This window comes from Monodelphis domestica, chromosome 5 (genome assembly GCF_027887165.1).
Source record: "Monodelphis domestica isolate mMonDom1 chromosome 5, mMonDom1.pri, whole genome shotgun sequence".
NCBI lineage: Eukaryota > Metazoa > Chordata > Mammalia > Didelphimorphia > Didelphidae > Monodelphis > Monodelphis domestica.
In genome coordinates, this window is record NC_077231.1 from 294,751,459 (window position 1) to 294,773,148 (window position 21,690).

General features: G+C 36.4%; 1 long non-coding RNA gene across 1 annotated transcript in view; it reads right to left on the minus strand.

Annotated features, from left to right (window-relative positions):
- Nucleotides 1-702: 702 nt before the first annotated feature.
- LOC130454666 (uncharacterized) overlaps nucleotides 703-21,690 on the minus strand; it is a 39,948-nt gene continuing 18,960 nt past the window's right edge. The window contains exons 2-3 of the long non-coding RNA XR_008912482.1: nucleotides 6,590-10,758; nucleotides 703-949 (exon numbers count right to left, since the gene is read on the minus strand). This is a non-coding gene — a long non-coding RNA (uncharacterized LOC130454666). The remainder of the gene's footprint in view (nucleotides 950-6,589; nucleotides 10,759-21,690) is intronic.

Below are 21,690 nucleotides of genomic sequence, written 5' to 3' on the forward strand. Positions count from 1 at the left end.
TGCCAGCAATGTCTTTTTTTTTTTTCTATGAATTGGGAAGAGTCTCAAACTCCATGAATTTTAAAAGTAGGCTGGAAAAGGAAATGGCAAACACTCCAGTATCTTTGAAAAGAATATCCTAAATGTATTTATGAAGAGCCACACACAACTGAGAATGATTGAACTGAAGGTTAGGATGAGAGTATACTCACTTCTAGGTCTGAGCTAGGTGGTTATAAAGTAATTGAAGAAATAATAATTATTACCATAGCTAGCTAACATTTATATAGCACTTGAAGGTTTGTGATGTGTTTTACAAATATTATCCTATTTTATATTCATAATAATCCAGGGCAAGTCGATCAATTTCCTTGTATCTCTAGCATCTATCTGGGGATTACATACTAAAGTCATAGGTGGTTGAATCTGCATAGAATATAACCTAGGGAGGTAGGTGTAATTCCCATTTTAGAGAGGTAGAAATTGAGGAAGACAGAAATTAAATGATTCATCCAGGAGTCATTTAGTGTCTGTAGTAAGAATTATCTCAAGTCTTACTGCTTCCAATAGGTTGGGCCACCTAGCTATCTCCAAGTATTTGAAATATAAGAAGAGGGACTAGAGTTTTTTTTTTTTTGTTTGTTTGTTTGTTTGTTTTGTTTGACCCCAGAAGAAAGAAGTAGGAACAAGAAAGGGAAGCTGAAAAAAAAAAGCAAATCTAGATGATTTTGGAAAAGGTTTTTACTAATTGAAACTATTAAAATGGAATATCTTTAAAGGTCCTCAAGGAGAAGCCAGATGATGGTTTATTGATCAAATGAGAGTGAGCATGCTTTTTTGGTAGAAGTTGAACTAAAGAGGCTCTGAAGTCCATTCCAGCTCTGAAATTCTAGAATCCTGGACAGATGAAAGGATCTTTATCTCCCCCATTGACTTCTTCTGGAAAGTCCCCAAGTTGTTTATGTGCTTTCTAAAATGTAGAAACCAGAACTGAGCACAATATTCTAGATTATGAGGTAGAATTAAAGTCATCAGCATAGCCTAGGATCACAGCTTTCAAACTTTTGAGTTTCAAGATACTTTTGCTCTCTTTAACCTTTTTGAAGACTTCCCCTGAAGATGTTTTGTAGTGATATATTGAAGTCAGATTGAATTGCCTTATGCGAGTTGACTTTTAAATTTTCAGGTTAAGCATTTATAACTTGGAAATTAAAAAAAAAGAAAAACAAAAAAATGACACTACAAATCAGGGCTTGATTTTTTTTTTTGTTTTGTTTCATTGATATATTAGACTTAAGAACATTCTTGAAAAAATGTTCATAGTAGAGATTAACTTGAAAGTCTGTGATGTATGCATTAAAATATTTTTTTTCATCAAGCTGGTTGTTAAATATTTAACATCACTCATTGGATTAAACTATCAATACCATAAGAGACATTAAACTATTTTTAATATAATGAAAATAACTTTTAACTCAAAGAAAGGCCTGAAACGATCTTGGAAACCCCCAGGGCTTCCAGGATCACATTTTGAGAGTCACTGCCTTGGTGAATAGAAGGTTGATACTAACCTAGGAAGACCAGAGTTCAAATCTTGTCTGGAAGGCTTACTGGTCCTCACTTAACCTCTGGATAAGTCGCATAACCTCTCTAAGGCTCCCATAATTCTCCATGACCTTATGACTGTCACAGTTAATTTGTGATCTCCACAAGTGCTGTCATTAAAGTGAGTTGGTAACAGCTGCTCATGACCATCCATCTTCTTCCTCTCTATGGATTCTGTCACTTGTCTCTTTGTCTCTTGCAGGAACCAGTACTTTGTCAACCTCTGCCTTTACAACTGCCAAAGCATGGCAGAGATCAAAGAATGGATCCAGTTTCTATTATGGCTGTCCTTTACTCTCAATGATTTCAACAAAATCTTGAGTAAGAATGATACAAATGATGGTGGGAGAGGGAGAATGAAGGGTTTCAACTTCATGCTGTCTTTTAAAAAAAAAATTTAATATACTTTTAACTTATAAGTAATGAAGATAGAAGAATAGAATCTATTGTTTGTTTGGGTTTGGGAGCTCCCACTGGAGATAGCTCTTTACACCATGAAGATAGCCACCCTCTATTCAACTTTAGGTTGGAGAATGACCCAAAGTGATGAGAGATAATGGACATACTCAGAGCCACAGGGGCAGCATATGCCAGAAGTTGGGGATGGGAGGTTATAGGGAGGATTTTCAGGACTCATATCAACTTTTCCCCCCACCCTGGGACTTGAAGTATATATTCAATTTATAAAAGATGAAGATATTATAGGGAGAGGGATTAGACGTTGGCATAAAATGCTCTGGGCTGAGAAAATGTCCCCTGCCAGGATAGATCAGCACTTTTTCTGAAACATAAAATCTTAGAGAGTTGCCCAGACCACTGAGATGTTAAATAACTCACCCTGGGTCACACAAACAATAGATGCAGGGGGAGCAATGATTTTCAAGGCCCAGGCTGGCCTGTTTTGTTTTTCTTGAACTCAGAGCATATATTTTTAACCTATAATGAATGCATTTATTGTAGGCATTATTAACAAGGAAATACAAGGGGAATTCGCATTAAATCATTTTTAAGAGTCGCTTTTCTGATTATGTTGTCATTAGCACCCACTTAACTTGTGATCTACAGTCTCACTCCCAGCAAGGCTCATTCCCCAACTTAGAACTTCACGCTTTTTATATGTCTTGATAATGGGCCATCCTAATAGCCAGACAGGAGCAGAGTAGGGACATGGAGTTAGGACCAACACTGACAGGGTGAGAGATGGGGAAGGGCAGGGTAGGAGTGTGTGGGTGGCATGGGAAGTCAAGGGAGAATCTGTATTAAGCAGCTCTCTAGATCCCCTCAAAGCCCACATCTAACAGTGAAAACATGGGGCTAACAGATGCTAAACAGTGTTCTATTTCTGGCTCTCCCTCCTCTCCCTCCCTACTATCTGACCTTGAGCAAGTTGCTTAACCTCCCAATCCACAGTTAAGCAGGGAAGGCATCCTTGTTTGAAAGGCTTTTTGAGCTCAATTAGAGGAAAGGGCAATAGAAATTGGAAGCAGGCCCCTTTACAGGCCCATAAAGCATAAAGCCTCTCAGGTGTTACAGGTAATGGAGTGAAGGTAAACAAGGAACAAGAGGCTCAGGAAAACCTGTCTCAGTCTTCCCCGCTACTTTGTCAGATTTCTTCCTCAGAGGTCCCCTTGGCCCTGTCTCAGAGCTATGCCTTCTAGCTATCCTGAAGCATTTGCTAACTCCCTTCATCTCGGGTCTCCTGGATTCACTGCAGCCAATTTTCCAGCATTTTCCCCTCTATTGCATTTTCCCTTAACTGTGGATGAAAAGAAATGGCCATGCTTGTATAATTGCAAAGTAGAATAAGCCTTCAGTACAATAGAAACGAACACCCTTTTCAGGAAATATTTCATTATGAGATTTGTTTGGGGAATGCTCCTGCCTTCTTGCAATAAGGAAAAGAAAAAGGATGGGCTGCAGAAACAAAGAAAATGATGGCCTCGGTAAGGTGATACTGGCCTCCGAAACTGTGCCCTTGCAAAGACTCCAGGCTAACGGAACAAGCCAGGTGCATGCAGGGGATTGGAGAAATGGAGCTTGTATTGGGTCTGGATGGCAAGCCCCAAAGTATGGGAATTTTCTAGTTACAAACACATGATACAATCTTAGCATTCTGGGAGAGAAAGAGCTGCCAGGTCTAGTCACACCATAGTTATGTCCTGGATAAACCATGAACAGGCACCCCTGCCAAGTGTAGCTGTTTCCACTCATGGTTAAGTCTGCCTCTGCCTAGGATACCACCCTTCTCACTAAGGTAACAAACTGGCATTTGGGAAGCAACTATAAAATCTTGTAATAATATAATAATATAACATAAAATAACATAACAATGTAATGTAAAATAATGTAATATAATATAATGTAACAATACAACATAATGTAACATAACAACATAACATAATGATATAACATAACATAACATGATATTATAATATAATATAATATAATATAATATAATATAATATAATATAATATAATATAATATAATATAATATAATATAATATAATATAATATAATATAATATAATATAATATAATGTAATATAATGTAATGTAATGTAATGTAATGTAATATAATATAATATGACATGACATGACATGACATGGCACAGCATGGCATGGCATGGCACAATATGATACAATATAATATAATAAAATATAACATAATATGATATAATATAATATGATATAACATAATATGATATAATCTATACTTATAAAATCTAGAATTTTTGAAGGAACAAGGCAGAGGGAGTTACTCTAAAAAGCTAGTTGTTCACCATGGACAGGTCTTTGTAAGAAGAAGATTAAAGGATAATTAATGTCGGTAAGATGGCAAATAGGTTAGCTGATGACTTCTAGGACTAGGCTATAATATAGTCATAGTCAATGAATTAATTTCCCGCTGCATTTCTGAGAATTTCTAGAGTAGTAGGTAGAAGAGGGGCAGAATGGAGTCAGGAAAGTAAGATGGATAGAAGATGTAATTTTGTCAAAGTAGAGCTGGATTTCTATGAGGTTTCACCCTTCCCCTCCCTCAAGGAAATCAACATGACAACTAGAGGAATCAGGATTTTCGAATTTGAAAAGTCTAGGATCAAATGTGAAAGTGTCTTATTGACCTCTAAAACTCTTTGTATCCTCACCTCCTTGTACCTTTCTGTCTGACTGAGTTGTTCCTTTACATGGCTCTACATCTTTTGACTCCAGGAATTTTCTCTGTCCTTGCTCCATGTGTGTGATGCTCTTCCTTCTCATCTCTGCCTCCTGCCTTCCTTGGCTTCTTTCAAGTTTTAGCTAAAGTCTAACTTTCTGCAAGAAGTTTTTCCAAGGTGCTTCCTATCTTGGATTATGGACTATGGATTATGTCTAATTTATCTTGTTTATAAGATTTGTTTTTCTAGAGTTAATTCTATGCCATTGGGGTAAGCTAGGTGTCTTAGTAGATTGAGAGCCAGGCCTAGAAACAGGAGCTTCTGGGTTCAAATCTGACCTCAGACACTTTCTAGCTATGTGACCCTGGACAAGTCACTTAATCCCCATTTCCTAGTCCTTACCACTCTTCTGACTTGAAACCAATATGCAGTATTAATTCCAAGGCAAAAGGTAAAGGTTTAAAAAAATTGTATGCTAGGTCCCCATTAAATTGTGATCTCTTTGATGGCAGAAGATACAGGTTGTTTTTTTTTTTTAATTTTGCTTTTGTATTTTGCCTTCCTTTTTATCTCCATAATTTAACATAGTTCCTATAAAATAGATGAATTATTTTGACCATTTTTAATCTGTTCTCTGTTTTAATTCCTAACCAGAAAGAATTACTTCTGCCACCTAATCAATATGACCCAGCTATGGGGCCTTTCTTTCTTTCTTTCTTTCTTTCTTTCTTTCTTTCTTTCTTTCTTTCTTTCTTTCTTTCTTTTCTTTCTTTTCTTTCTTTTCTTTCTTTCTTTTTTTTTTTTGCTATGTTGTCTACATTCTGACACTCCTCCCCTTCTCTACCCTATCAGAAACCTGGACTCCCCTCAGAATTCACCTGGTATCAGGGATGGGGTTTTGCCTATTCTTGGCATGATCTATCTACACCTTCCTCTAGCCTTCCAGTCATCTCCAAATCATGCCTCCATCTATGCATTCAAACCCCAACTTTCTATCACACATTTATGTATAGTCTCCCCTCACCAGAAGGCAAACACTTTGAGGTCAAGGACTATCTTATTTTCTTGTATTTGAAAAACAAGTTCTTAGTATAGTAAATGTCATATAATAGGCTTCTTCTTCTTCTTTTTTTTTTAACCCTTACCTTCCATCTTGGAATCAATACTGTGTATCGGCTCCAAGGCAGAAGAGTGGTAAAGACTAGCCAATAGGGGTTAAGTGACTTGCCCAGGGTCACACAGTTGGGAAGTGTCTGAGGCCAGATTTGAACCTAGGACCTCCTGTCTCTAGGCCTGGTTCTCAATCCACTGAGCTACCCAGCTGCCTCCTAATAGGCTTCTAATAGATGATCTATCTAGATAGAAATGTTCACTGATCACTAGGAGCAATTGGAGGATATTTGGTTTCAATGGCATAACTGATTCCAAGGTGAGCAAATGCCTTCCACCAACTGAGCCCTTTCTGTTGCTTGGAGTCTCAGTGAGTTGCCTAGTACACTGAGAAACTAGTTGACTCTCCTAGCATCCCACAGCAAGTATCACCAGAGGCAGGTTTTGAACCCAGTGCCTACGTTCAAAACAACCCTTTGTTCACTATTGTATGGTACCTCTATCCATGAACACACAAACAAAACAAGTAAATAAACAGACAATACATAAATTAATGAAATATAAATCAATTAATAAATAAGTAGATAAATAGAAAAACAAATTAATAAATTAATGGTTAAACAAATGTGCAAATGGGTAGTTGAGTGGATCAATGGATGCACAGACAGACAGGCAGACAGAAAGATAGGGAGATAGATACATAAATACATAGATGAATTCTCTTAGCTTTGCCACCATACTTAGCTGCCTTTTCACACTGGAACTTCTCTCAGCACTTGAGACCTCATTCTGGAACCTTGTTCTGCAATTAATGTCCATTTTTCTCTAGGTGAGTTCCTCTTAGGATGTCAGTTTTGGGGAGAGATCCAAGTTAGATATGTTTCATTCCTCTCCCAGCTCTCCTTCAGACTCTCCATACTTCATCATAATGCCCCTGAAGGCTATCTCCCTCCTCTCACCCACTATGACCTAATTTTCAGTTTTTGTGTATTCCATTTCTCCCCACTCCAATCCCCTTGAGGGCCAGAACTGTATTTATTTTTATTTCTACTTAAATAGTCAGAGTATAATACCTGGCACATTAAAAGCCCTGAATCACAATTCTACTTAGGTAACCAGAATGAATGCGATGTAAAGAAAACATCTGCTGTAAAGAAATGTAAAGAAAAAGGTCTTAGATACCCTTACCTATATGCCCTTACTTATGTTCCCCAATAGGATTGAAAAGTTTCAGAGGGGAAAAGAAAGAGTGAAAAAACGAGTAAAGGAATTATATGGGAATACTATTTGAACTAGAGTAGAAGAGAAATTTAGGGGAAAATTCCCAGCTCATCCTTAGGAGATTTAGGGAGAGGACAGGAAAGGAAACAGCAAAGTTTCAAAGAAACATACATGTAATAGGAAGGAAGGGTTATTGTGAAAATTAAATGAGAAAACTTAGGTAAATTGTTTTAAGTTCCCAAAAGCATTAAAAAAGTTTGCTATCTTTCTTGGTGTTGTTATTGCTAGGATTTACTAGAACTATAATCTACACATGAAAACTATTGCCTTAGGGTGATTTCCCATTTTGGATCAGAGTTCATACATTTTCCTTTGCACTAAAATTTTCACAAGATAATCAATGCTTTTTTCATACATGGTTGAAAAATAAAAATGGTTTATTAAGTGGAAATTTCTGTTCATAAATTTTTGCTGGGCACAATCTGCCAAGGATATACTCACGTCAAAGTTTAAAGATTCATATTTCCTATAACCTTTGACATTGAAATAAATTAAATGAATGCATGCATGATAATAGCTTGAATGGAAGTAAAGTCCTATCTTTACAAGCTAATGGTGAATGACAGATCACCAGCAAATCATTTTAATTTGACAGTTATTTTATTCCTACTACATACAAAGCAATGTGCTACATGCTAGGCACACCCAAGCTCCTGTCTTCAAGGATCTTAAATTCCTTTTGAGCTAGGGGTAAGGTGAATGGAAATGGAGGATACACCATGAATATAATTATATTAAAAAGGAAATTAAGGCAGAGGAGAGTTTAATAACGTTGGGTGGGTATTTTCCCTGTCCTTAGGAAACTCACATTCTTCCTAATATGCTAGATAAAAATAGCACACATCATCTCTGCTCCCAAACTTTCAAGTTTGAGAAGTTCCACTTCTCCTCACTCAGGTTCACAAACTCAGTATCCTCAACTCCTCACTCTGAAACAGTTCAGGTATACTATCAGTTGCCAAAACATATTTTTCACATATGCCCCTTTCTTTCCATTTAGACAGCCCTAGTTCAGGTCATCATTACCTTTTGTCTAGACCTATGATGGTGAACCTATGTCATCCATTTCAAAAAGGGCACACAGAGCCCTCTCTGGAGGCACACCTGCAGTCACCTGACAGAAATACAGAGGGACTCTGGGTGGAGCTGTTCCCCTCCCCCTCTCCATGAGCCTAAGGACATTCCTCACTTCACCTGCCCCTCTGCCCACTATGGCAATGGGAGCTCTTCCTCCTTCCTGTGTCTGAGGTAAGGTGCTAGAGAGGGGGTGACTCACATGCTGGGTGATGGTGCAGTGCAGATAGCAGCCTGTTGAGTCTGTGGTAAAGGTGATTCCCATGATGGGATTGGAAAGAAGCTAGGTTTGAGGGGATCATAGTTCACAGCATGGCACATAGCTGAAGAGGACCAGAGATGGAGTGGAATGGAGCAATCAGACCACTCTCTTCTCCCTCTCCACATGTGCCTCTCATCACCCACCCCTCTGCCCAGCAGCCCAATAGGAGTGCTTCCTCCCTCCCCTGTCTGGGATAAGGAGAGAGTCCAGATGGTGAGGTGGAGGGATGAGAGGCAGCACTTGGTCCCTAGGGTAGGTTATGACCCTTGGTCTGGGAGGTGGCCTTGCATTCTGTCTCTAAAAGGTTCATCATCCCTGCTCTAGACTATTAAAAAGATCTCTGAATTTGCCCCCCCCCCCACTTTAGTCTTTCCTCAATTCAATTCTGCTCAAAACAATTGCTGACTTGATTTTCCAGATATCCAGATTTAATCCTGTCACTCCTCCCTCCTAATCCCTGAAGAATGAATAAAGTCTATTTGCTTTTTAAAATTTCCAGCAAGCCCTTAATTGACTTAACTGACCCTATCTTCTGTCTTTGTGATTTTATCATAAATGGCACCAGTACTAAAAGTCCTTTTCTGTTCCTCTCTGCCTCTTTGAATCCCTGACTTCTTTCATGATTCAATTCAAGGGTTCTGATCTCTATGAAGTCTTTACTGGATCTCTCTCTGTCTCTCAAGTACTACTGTTGCTTTTATCTACTTTTAATTCATTTGATTTTAGTGCATATGTACATAAATGTCTTTATTATATGCATATATGACAGCTAGGGGATGAAGTGGATAGAGGATCTACCCTAGAGTCAGGAGGACCTGAGTTCAAGCTCAGCCTCAGATTCTTACTATATGTACAACCCTGGGCAAGTCACTAAGCCCTGATTGCCTCGGTTTCCTCATTTCTCAAGAAATGGAGAAGGAAATAAAAAAAAAAAACACTCTAGTTTCTTTACAAAGAAAACCCTAAGAAGGATCACAAAGAGTCATATACAACTGATTCACTAAACAACAATATATACATATATATGCATGTTGAATGAACTGTTAGAATAAAGCTCTTTGAGGTCATGGTCTATTTCCTTTTCGGTTTGTAGCTCTTATGATTAATAGAGTTTGGAATACAAAGAACATTTATGTATTATTGGATGCTTATGTTATTTCTATGGGATATGTTCTTAATATGAGAGGTTTCTGTAATAGACACTGTAAAGTGCCTGGTCCAAGGACTTCTGAACAAATAGTGTTTTGCTTTGGAGGGTGTGATGTTACTAGAGTCAGCTTAATTTGACCAGATTGATTAAGATCATAACTAAGTATAAAGTCTGATGATGGATTTACCTAATTAAGCTTGTGCTCCAGAATGCTATCCTAAGGGTCCATGTAGCCTTTTAATGACCTTTCTTATCTAAGGTTAAGGTATCCTTCAGTGTCCAATGCAGAAGTTATATTAACATTCTCCATGCTCCAGATTGCCATTATAGGACACTTTTTCTTCATCATTAACTCTTCACATTACAATTAGAAACCCATGGGAAAATATTGACCTAAATTGAGCAACAGTGTACAAAATGGCAAGGGATAAAGAGTGCACTGTCTAGATAACTTCAGTCCATCCTAAATTCATCACAGATATAAGTCGGATCAATAGGTCTTTCCCAAGGCCAGCATATCTGTCCAATTTCATAGTTTCTCATTATCTGCTTTCTCATTTTCTTCCATAATGCTAAAGGCTCACCAATACCTATTTTCAAATATCAGTGACATGATAAAGCATAATATTAAAGAAATACAATTCATAAACTTTTTACTCTGTCATACTTAATTTTATTTAGAAGAAATATTTCTCTAAATATATTCCTATACTTCTGTTTCCTTTTTGTCAGGTCTAGAATAATTGATCATGAGCTAAAAAGGAACTTTGTGGCATCCTGCCCAACTAGCTTATAAGATCACAAAATGAGAGCTGAGAGGGACCTTAGAGACCATATATTCTAATGCCATCATTGGATGGATGAAGAAACTGACATCTAAGGATGGTAAGTGATTTCTCCAAAGTTACCTGAGTAATAAATGCCAGAGGGAACTCACACTATGGATACTCTTTTAATTCTCTTATACTATTCCTTACATTACTTAACCCACCTAGAGTTCTTTATTTCCTCCTCAGATCCTCTTTTTTTTTCTGCTGCTGACATAGGGCCATATGCTATGGAATATCAGTCTCTGAAGAACTAAAGCTGAAGATCACCCAACAGTGAGTTGCAAAAGACATGGCAGGTCTGGATAAGCTGGGCTATATTATGAGTGAAAATGATACAAAAGAGAGAATGCAGATGACATCAGTGAAGTATAACCAGAAAATGAAGTGGAGTTAGTTTTACAAGAAGGGAAAGGGATAACCAGTAGACAATACAGATATATATTTTATATATCTAATGCCAAAGGATCTAGAAAAAGACCCCCAGCATGCTAAGTGAATGTTTTGTGGTAAATTTACAGCAGGACATAGATAAGAGCCTCACAGGAAGAGAAGGCATGGTTGGATCTGGATATGTAACTATAGAGAGAATAACCACATTGGTGAGATCACATAGCCAACAAAAAATACACAGAGTATATATAGCTCTACCTTACCTATATATGAGTATGTACATAAATGTAAACATATGGCAAAATACTTATACTAGTGGCATAATGTGAGCTCTCACTGGTACTGACATAACTTCATAAATAACAAAATTGCCTTTCTTTGTACCCCTAGCACAAAAAATCTACCCCTGGGAGATAACAGACATGAAGCACTTATTGACTTGACTTTCCTTGATAGATGTATAGTACCATTTGGTTGTAAAGCACCTTATGTATGTTTGCATACATGACAGACTTATAAAAAAGGGCAAATAGTTTCATTTCAACCAATGAAGAAACTGAGGCTTAGGCAATGTAAGTTACTAGCCTAAAATCACACAACTCAGGTCTAAACCCATGACTTCTTTCTTCAATTCTTTTGATCTCTCCAGTATGTCATTAGATGGTAGATTTTGCCAAGTCTTGTTTTTTCTTTTTAATTAAACACTTTGCTTCCATCCTAGAATTAATTCTGTGTACTGGTACTAAGGCAGAAGAACAGTAAGGGCTAGATGATAAGGATTAAGTGACTTGCCCAGGGTTCCACAGTCAGGAAATATCTGAGGCTACATTTGAACCTAGGACATCTTGTCTGTAAGCCTGTCTCTGAATCACTAAGCCACCTAGATGCCCCCCACCTGCCTTTTTTCAAAGGGAAGTATCTTTCCTAGCTCCTCTTATTCTCTCTTTTATTTTGTGATTATCGTGTAATCCCTTGTATCTGACTCATCTCCCTAAATCTCTTCAGCAGTTGTTGAGTTAAATTTAACAATTTTACAAAGGAGTGCAATGGTAGGTAAACTCCTAGGGCAATTTCAAACAGAATTTACTTAATTCTTGGCTCTTCAGAGCTGCCATGAATGTTCACAATTGAGCATCTTTTTACATTGACCCTGTATTTAGATCTCGGCAATATTTGTCCTTATGCTTTTTGAAGATGAGAATTTATATACAGGGAATGAATTTTTACAGCTGCAGAAAGAAACAGAAGGGAAGTATTTGCCTGTTTAAGTCAGCATCAACTTCACAGTCAGTCATCACCTTTTGAATGCCAAAATGGTGTAGAAATAGAGTATTTGCAGCCCCAGTTGCCTCTATATTTGATCTTCTGTCAAATGGCAGTCAAGTTGATTCTAGAGGAATATTTTGATAAGGCCATTTCTAAAGACAGAATTCAAAGCAAGTGCATTATGGGCCCACCATTAATGTCAAAGAAATAGGGCTCTGCTGGAGATTGTGGTAGCATGGCTCGAAACCTGTTCCCTTTCAAAATGACATTACCCAGCATTCCAGTTCAATGCCTGGTCTTAATCTGAAATGCTTTAAAGTAAATTCTTTCTAGAAAAAAATCTGTTTAATCAATGTGCATTAGCTTTTTTAATTGAAAACATTGGTTTATTTTAGAGAAGAATATCTGGTAAATATCCGGAGCCTCAGAACAAAATTGTTAAGAGATGCTCCCATTCTCTTATTTCAGAACCTCAAAGGTGGAGTAGGTCATGGATATAACCGCTGGCTTCTTTCCAAACTCAGCTCAGATGTTGTTTTCTATAGGTCTTTCTCAGTTATTCCAGCCTCTAGTGTGCTCCCCTCAAAGGTTACCTTCCATCCATTCATTATTTTTCTTGTATATACTATTTGATGTATGTTTTGCAAACCCCCCCCCCCCATTAGAATGTAAACTCCTCAAGGAAAAGGGATTTTTTCTGGATTATTCTTTGGACACTCAATACTGAGCTTAATGCCTAGTAAATAATCAGCACATAACAAAAGTTTGTTGAATTGATTGATAGATTTTTGTAGGTGAAACAGGAAACTTTTAAGACTTTAATTTGTGTGAACATTAGATATAGAGCTGGACATGAACCTAAATATCATTCAGTCCCTAATTCATCAGTTTGTAAGTTAGAAAACTAAGTCACAGGGAGACTTGTTACCAGCTCGCATGATTTGCACCATTGCCCTATTCCATCATCACCTCTATATGAATAGTTTTCTATATCGATACTTTACTCTGTTCTCAACTGATACCTAGATTAGGTCTTTCTCTTTAGGTCTTGTCACTCTGTCTCTTACTCTCTGTGTCTGTCTCTCTCTTTCTATCTGTCTCTAACTCACTGTGGTTGTCTGTGTCTGTCTGTCTCTGTTGGTCTGTCTGTCTCTTTCTATGCACAAACACACACACACACAAACACTCATTTTCTCCCTGTTGCTCTTGCTCTCTTCTCCTTTCCTCTCCCTTTACCTCTCCTTCCCTTTATCTCTTCCTCCGATCTCCTTTTAGATAGATTGATAGATAGATGAGACAGATAGACAGACACAGATAGACAGATAGATGAAGATAAATCTATATATAGAAAATTTTTCTGCATGATGTGTGTGTGTGTGTGTGTGTGTGTGTGTGCTGGGTAGCCCTAGAAAATTGGAGAAGTCACTTACCTCTCTGAGTTGTGGAATAATGAGGTCTTGTACTGCTAAATGTATGGTCGTGTATTGCCTAAACCTATGATTATATCATCCTGTGATCTATCTTTTGCCCTCTGACTTTTTCAAAGAATGGCAAACCACCAGTAGGCACATCTCTGGATTTGTTAAATTGCTCTCTGTGATATACAATAGTTGCCTGAGATTTAGAAAAGGAAAAAAAAAAACAGGTTTGTCGAGGCTTAAAGTGTGCCTGATAGCCGTATTTTCAGCATAAATGTGACGTTTTTGTGTAATGGAATATAATAAGGATAATAATTTTGGATGTGACTTGAACTCAGACATAAAAGCTCCAAATATACCACAGCTGCTACAACTGGGGATACTATATTCCATTTTTTTAAATTGCCTTTTTCATCTGGGAAAACCATTCTGCACATTGATAGAGACCTTCCTAAGCACAAATAAGTCCATTGTACCTTCCATTTTAGTTAAATGAACTAAGAAAAGCTGAACCACTTTCCATTTAGCTCAGGAAACATGTCCCCCCCCCCCAATTCCCATTTCAAACCACAATGTGGTCGTCCCCTTCATGTTTTAAGTGCTTTCTGATGGATAAACAGACACCTGCCGAAGACACCTGAATAACCTTCGAGAAATTTCATATTATAGCATCAACACACTCACTCACTGGGCAGAATTTGAAGGCTGACGACCAGGAAAACATACACACACATCATATATATTCATATATATTTATGTATATACACATGCATATAGGAATTTATGTATGTACTTATGTATTTATATATGTTTATACATATGTATGTATCTATCTATATGGCTAAATGATTTTCCTTAGAAGAAATTTTTTGACTTTACCATTTGTTATATTATAAATAAGGAGTTTTTCAAAGCAGTTTTCCTAACAGGCAGGCTAATAAAATAGTTAATTCAAATATTTTAGATTTCCTTGTCCTCTGCAGGCCCAGCTGAGCCTCCCTTGGTGCCTTGGCAGGAGGGAATGCAGAACAAGGGAGGAGAAAATCAGAGCTGGGAACAATAGGCAATAGGAACCTCCTTCTCCTCTTCTTCTTCCTCTTCCTTTTACTATTTTTAAAATTTTATGTATAAAATTATATATAGTATATGAAAGTTGCATATTGTATATAATATTTATATAAAATGGTTATAATAGTTATTTGTAAAGAGGAAAATATATAGGAAAAAAGAGTTTTTCAAATGGGTCACAATTTGACAGGTAATTGGACAATTAATTCCTCCTTGCATCAATGACAGGATTCCAGATAAGTGAGAATGAAAAAGTTCTTGGCAGGACAGATACAAATTAAAAGGTGTATAGGTAATCCATTTTTAACATGAGTCCATTCTGCTAATTCTCTACATCTCCCTCCATCACCATAATCTCTTTCTTTTTCTAAAACCTATAACCACTTAGAATTTTCTTAGAATTGATGGTATTGGTTCCAAAGCAGAAGAGCAATAGGCTCTAAGAAATTGGGGTTAAGTACACTTTCACAGGGTCAACCAGCAAGGAAGTATCTGAGGTCTAATTTGAACCCAGAACTTCCCATCTCTGGGCCTGAGTCTTATTGTACTGAACCACCTCACTGCCCTACCATAATCTCTTTTATTTCTAACAATGGTTCTTAATCTGGGAACCTTGAAATTTATATTAATCAATTGACTGATATATATGTATATATATATACACATATAAAATATTGTTCAGTAAAGTTGGTTTCCTATGTAATCCTCTGTATTTTCTTTTATCCATTTAAAATATTATATTCAACAGAGATTCATAGGCTTTACCAGATGGCCAAAGGAGTTCCAAGACACAGAAAAGATTGAATTTCCCTTGTTAGATACCCATATTATATGTATTCACATTATATTTCCTTTGGTAGACTTTAAACCTCTTGAGGGCAGAAGTAGGTTTACTTTTATCTTCATTTTTCTCCATGTCTATCACAATATTATGCACTTGATAAATATCTCGTAATTGATTTACTGCTTGAAATGCTTTGTGCAATGGAGAGTAGATTGTCAGGGAAAACTGTACATACACATTTGCTAGAAGACTAAATCTGCTGTTCAAGGACCAGATTAGTTATATCCCAGATGGGCTTTATCACCACATTGGCTGTCAGGGATGGCAGTTTTAACACAACAACTCACAGAGATCATCACCAAAATCATGGAGGGTCACATTTACAAAATTGAAGAGATTACAAAGTGCTACCACTGATCAATCACATTTATTAAACACCTTCTACATTCTATGTACTAAAGTGCTGAGATACTAAAAGAAAAAAGGGAAAAGATAATCCATACTTTGCAGCAAGCTCACAAACTACTGGGGGAAATGACATACAAATATATAAAAGGGATTAGTAGGAAACCATTAAAAGAGAAAATTCACAAGAATTAACAGACATTAGAGAAAGGCTTCCAGTAGAAGAAGGAATTTTATTTGGGACTTAAAATAGGGCAGGGAGGTCAGTAGGTAAGTAGAAGAGGGAGAGTTTTGTGTGCATGAGAAAATGCCTGGAGCCAGAGAAAATGCTTGGAGCCAAAAGATAGAGTATTTTTTCCCCAAAAAAGCCAATGTCAATAAATCAAAGAGTATGTGTTTGATAGTAAGGTATAAGAAGGCTAGAAAGGTAGGAGGGAACTGTTTTAAAGGCCTTTGAATGCCAAACAGGGGATTTTGTATTTGATTCTAGAGGTAAGAGGGAGGCACTGGGTATTATTGATAGAGTGACATAACTGGATCTTCACTGTAAAGGATAAAGGAAAGGAAAATTACTTTAAAATCTGAACGGAGGTTGGACTTGGGAGAGATTTGAGGTGGGCAGACCCATAAGCAGGCAGTTATAATGGTCCAGGCATGAAGTGATAACAGTTTACATTAGAAGGAAAGCAGTATCAGAGAAAATGAAGGTATTCAAAAGATTTTGTAAGAGGTGAAATTGAAAGGTCTTAGCAACAACTTGGACTTAGGGGCTGAGAAACAGAGAGGATCAGAGATGTCTCCAAGTTCTTGAACCTGAAGGAGTAGGAGGAGGAGTGGCAAAAGCCAAGTATGGAAGACATTGTAGAAGGAAGTGTGGTGACCTCCCGGAGGTGATCTATTGACAATAGTTACAATGATTTTGATTGGTTGGTAGATCCAACACCAATGTGAATAATGAATATCAAAAGAAGAGAGGTTACTAAATGGTAAGCAAGAAGTATTTCAGCACCAACTAAGGAGAATGAATGAAGATGCAGCCAGAACTGGAAAGGGTGGCCAGGGAGGCTGTGTCATTGTTGGGGAGTCAATTTTCATTAATAGATAGCAGGTAGAAGGAGTAGAAAGGCAAAGAAGGGAAATATGTAGAGGACACCATTGAAGGGTTAAATGGTGCTTGGTTGAATTTTTGGAATGGGAGAGGAGAAGGATGGATTGAGGAATTGTTTGATAACGATGTAGAGGAATTAAAGTTACTACAATGTCAAGGGTATGACCATGTTCTCTTCACTGAGGAAGGGCACTACTCTTCACAATGAAACTATCTCCTTTTATTCTCAAACACAGTGAAGTAGGTGCCGCTATTATTCTCATGTAAAAATGAGGAAACTATTTCCTTGCCTTCTTTCTGATTAGTGAAATAAATATTAGTATATATCGGATAGACATTATTAACTTGAGAGTTTGAATAAGAACCTTCAGTCAAAATCAGTAGAGATCTAAACATGATCTATAGTTTTTGAGTTTCCCTAGGAAATGTGTGTTAGGATGACAAGAATCACTAGGATATAACTTAAAGGGTTGCTTTACAAATTCAAAACCAGACTATGTCAAACCCAGTGAGGGGATTTGGGTAATGAGACACATATTTATGCATCCTATAAATTATGTTAAAAGATTGAGACCATTTGCTGAGAGGTTTTTCTTGTCTTCTCTTCACAATTCATCATTAAGATGATTATTTCTATAACTATCTCCTCCATCTCTGTATTTCTCCTTGAAAAAGGAGACGTTCTATGTTCACAAATGATCGATCCTTTCACATCTTTTCAAGTAGATCGCTATGTCTATACTCTGTCCTTTATCTTCAATCTCTCCTTGTCTACTGCATGATTACATAGTGCAAAAAAAAAAAACCAAAAAACACTTGTGTTTCCCCAATAATCAATAAAAACCTCACTGAGCCATTCTTTCTAGCTTGTGCCCCATATCGCTCCTCCCCTTAGTGGCTAAAAGTCTTGGGAGGCTTTCTACAATGTCATCCAATTCCTTTCTCATCTTTCTTTTTAACTCATGGCAATCTGGTTTCAGACCACATCATTCAACAGAAACTTCTCTCTACAAAGTTTTCAGTGATCACTTAATTGCTAAGCCTAATGGCTTTTTCTCAGTACTTATCCTTCACTTCTCTGCCTAGACACTGTTGTTCACCTCTGATTCTTGATACTTGAGTCAGCTAAGAGGAGCAGTGGGCCTGGAATCCAGAGGAACATGATTCAAATCTAGACTCAGACATTTACTACTTATGTGACCCTGGAAAAATTACTTAACTCCTTTTTGCCTCAGTTTCCTCAACTCTTAATTGGAGATAATAATAGCACCTACTCCAATCACTGTTATGAAAATAAAATGAAATAAGTATAAAGCACTTAGTATAGTATCTGGCTTATAGTTAGCACAAAAATATTAGCTGTTATTATCATTCTATTTTATTTAGGTTTTCTTCATAGTCTTTTGTCTGAAACATACAAAGCATTTCTCTTCCTACATATCTGACCACTCCTGAGTGTTTTTTGCTGGGATTTCTTGTTGTTTTCAGCCACAAATTGTAGGTGCTTCTTGAGGACAAGATTTTGTCCTCGGTCCTTTACTCTAATCACTCTTTAAAGTTCCGTGACCACCTCTTAATTCTAAAATTAAAAATGAATTTTTTTTTACCTTTAAAGCTTTTTTATGAATTAGACCTTCTTACCTTTCCTGTATTCATATGCCTTATTTTCCTACACATACACTGAGATGAATACCACTGGCTTCTTTTCTGTTCCTCATTCAAGACATTCACATCCTGATTCTATGAGTTTTCACTGGCTGACTCAATGCCTTGATTTCTCTCTCTCTCTCTCTCTCCCTCCCTCCCTAACTCTATCTCTTTGATTACTTGGCTTCTTTGCAGGTTGTTAAAATACCAAATTCTGTAAGTCTCTTCTGATGCTTTTTAATGCTTATGCTTTCTACTTGAAATTATCTCCAATTTGTATGGTAAATATTCTATCTGGACATAGTTGTTTTAGTGTTGAACTTTCTTAGACCATGAGCATATTGAGAACAAGGATGATTTTTTTGCCTCCCTTTTTACTCCTAGTCAGTACCTGGTACATAACAGACATTAACTTGTGGATTTTACTGATATCTACTCTAAGACCACACATCATTCTGATTCTTTTTTTTTTCCTGTAGGGCCTTACATGTATCTCTATTAATTTTAAACTTGCTATATTTGACCCTTGGTCCTAACCTGTCAAATTTTGGAATATTGATTTTGACAACCAATATATAAACTATCTCTCTTAGATTTGTGTTCTCTTGTCAATTTGACAACCATTCTTTGGATATATTCATGCAAGTCACAGATAATCTCTTAAACAAAAGAGCCAGAAAATGAAAACTTCTGCATAGCACTAAGAATTGCCTTTCAGGTTGACACTGATCTATTAATTAGCACATTTTAATATTGTTCTTTAATCTTCTAAAAAATTAAAAAACTCCAAAGTTTGTATTTCTTCATCTCTCCAATAAGCATATTATTTTTTTCCATCAAAAAACTTAAGTTCTAAAGGGAGGAGGTGGGGGAAGCTGAGTAGCTCAGTGGATTGAGAGCCAGGCCTAGAGATGGGAAGTCATGGGTTCAAATCTTACACTTCCTAGCTGTGTACCCCTGGGCAAGTCACTTAACTCATTGCCTAGCCCTGCCTTGGAACCAATACATAGTATTGATTCCATGACAGAAGTAAGGATTTTAAAATATTAAAAAGAATAAAGTGAGGGGGAAGAAAGGTAAATAAAACAACAACGGTGGGGATTAGTGGGATTGATTAAAAGCAAACCACTGGTGTAGAAGGAAATAGTGAAAGAAGAAAGTGTAGGACTAGAAGAGGATTTCAAAATGTTGGAGAATACACAGGTGGTAATCATAACTCTGAATGTGAATGATATGAATTCACCCACATCATGAAAAGAGGCAGTATAGACAATGAGGAAATATCAGAACTTAATATGTATGCACCAAATGGTATAGTATCCAAATTTGTAAAGGATAAACTAGCAGAGCTTAAGGAACAAATATGTAGTAAAACAATGCTAGTGGGAGACCTGAAGCTTCCTCTATCATATCTAGATAAATCAATCCAAAAAATAAAGAAAAAAGTAAGAGATGTGAATGAAATTGTAGAAAAATTAGAGTTAATAAATATGTGGAAAAAGAGAAATAGGGAAAAAAAGAATACACCTTCTTTTCATTAGCACATGGTATATTCACAAAGACTGATCAAGTGCCAGCTCATAAAAACATGGCAGACAAGTGTGAAAAAGCAGAAATAATAAATGCAACCTTTTTAGATAATAATGCAATAAAATAATAATTAGTAAATGTACATGAAGAGGCAAATCAAAAATTAATTGGAAATTAAATAGTATGATTCTCCCAAATGTTAGTCAAAGAACAAATCATAGAAACAATTAATAATTTCATTGAAGAGAATGTCAATGACAAGAAATCCTATCAAAATCTATGGGACGCAGCGAAAGCAGTACTCAGGGGACAATTTAATACTTGAGTGCATATCTTAACAAATTAGAGAGGGCAGAGGTCAATGATTTGGGCTTGCAAATTAAAAAACAAGAAAGTGAACAAATTAAAAATCCCTAATAAAAACTAAATTAGAAATCTTAAAAAGTAAAGGAGAAATTAATAAAAGCAAAAGTGAAAAAACTATTGAATTAATAAATAAGACTAGAAGTTGGTACATTAAAAAAAAACAAATAAAACAGACAAAATACTGGTTAATCTAATTTTAAAAAGGGAAAAAGAAAACCAAATTAACAGTATCAAAGATGAAAAGGGAGACCTCACCTCTATTGAAGAGGAAATTAAGGCAATCATTAAAAACTATTTTGCCTACTTATATGGCAATAAATATGGCAATCTAGATGACATGGATCAATATTTACAAAAATACAAATTGTGTAGATTAAGAGAAGAATAAATAGAATATTTAAATAATTCCATATCAGAAAAAGAAATTGAACAAGCCATCAAAGAACTCCCTAAGAAAAAAATCCCCAGGTCCAGATGGATTCACAAATGAATTCTATCAAACATTCAAAAAACAACTAATCCCGATATTACACAAACTATTTGACTTAATAAGCAAAGAAAGGGTTCTACCAAATTCCTTTTATGGTACAAATATGGTGCTGGTTCCAAAGTCAGGCAGACCAAAAACAGAGGGAAAAAAATCTATAAACTAATCTTCTTAGAGATGTTGCATAGATGCAAAAATCTTAAATAGAATACTAGCAAAAAGACTTCAGCAAGTGATCACAAGGGTTAGTCATTATGTTCTTGTGGGATTTATACCAGGAATGAAAGAATTATCCAATATTAGGAAAACCATGCATATAATTGACCATTAGAATGTATAGAAATATAAGGACCTTTCCTAAAACTAATAAATGGTATATATTTAAAACCATCAACAAGCATCATCCACAATAGGGATAAATAAGAAACCTTCCCAATAAGATCAGTAGTGAAACAAGGATGGTTATTATTACCCCTATTATTTAACATGGTACTAGAAACATTAGTGCTAGCAATTAGAGAAGGAAAAAGAAATTGAAGTTATTAAAACAGGCAATGAGGAAAACAAGCTATCACTCTTTGGAGATGATATATATGATGGTCTACTTAAAGAATCCTAGGGAATCAACTGAGAAGGTAGTGAAAATAATCAACAACTTTAGAAAGGTTGCAGGATAAAAAATAAACCCACATAAATCATCAGCATTTTTATATATTTCAACACATCCTGGCAGCAAGGGCTAGAAAGAGAAACTCCATTTAAAATCACCCTAGAT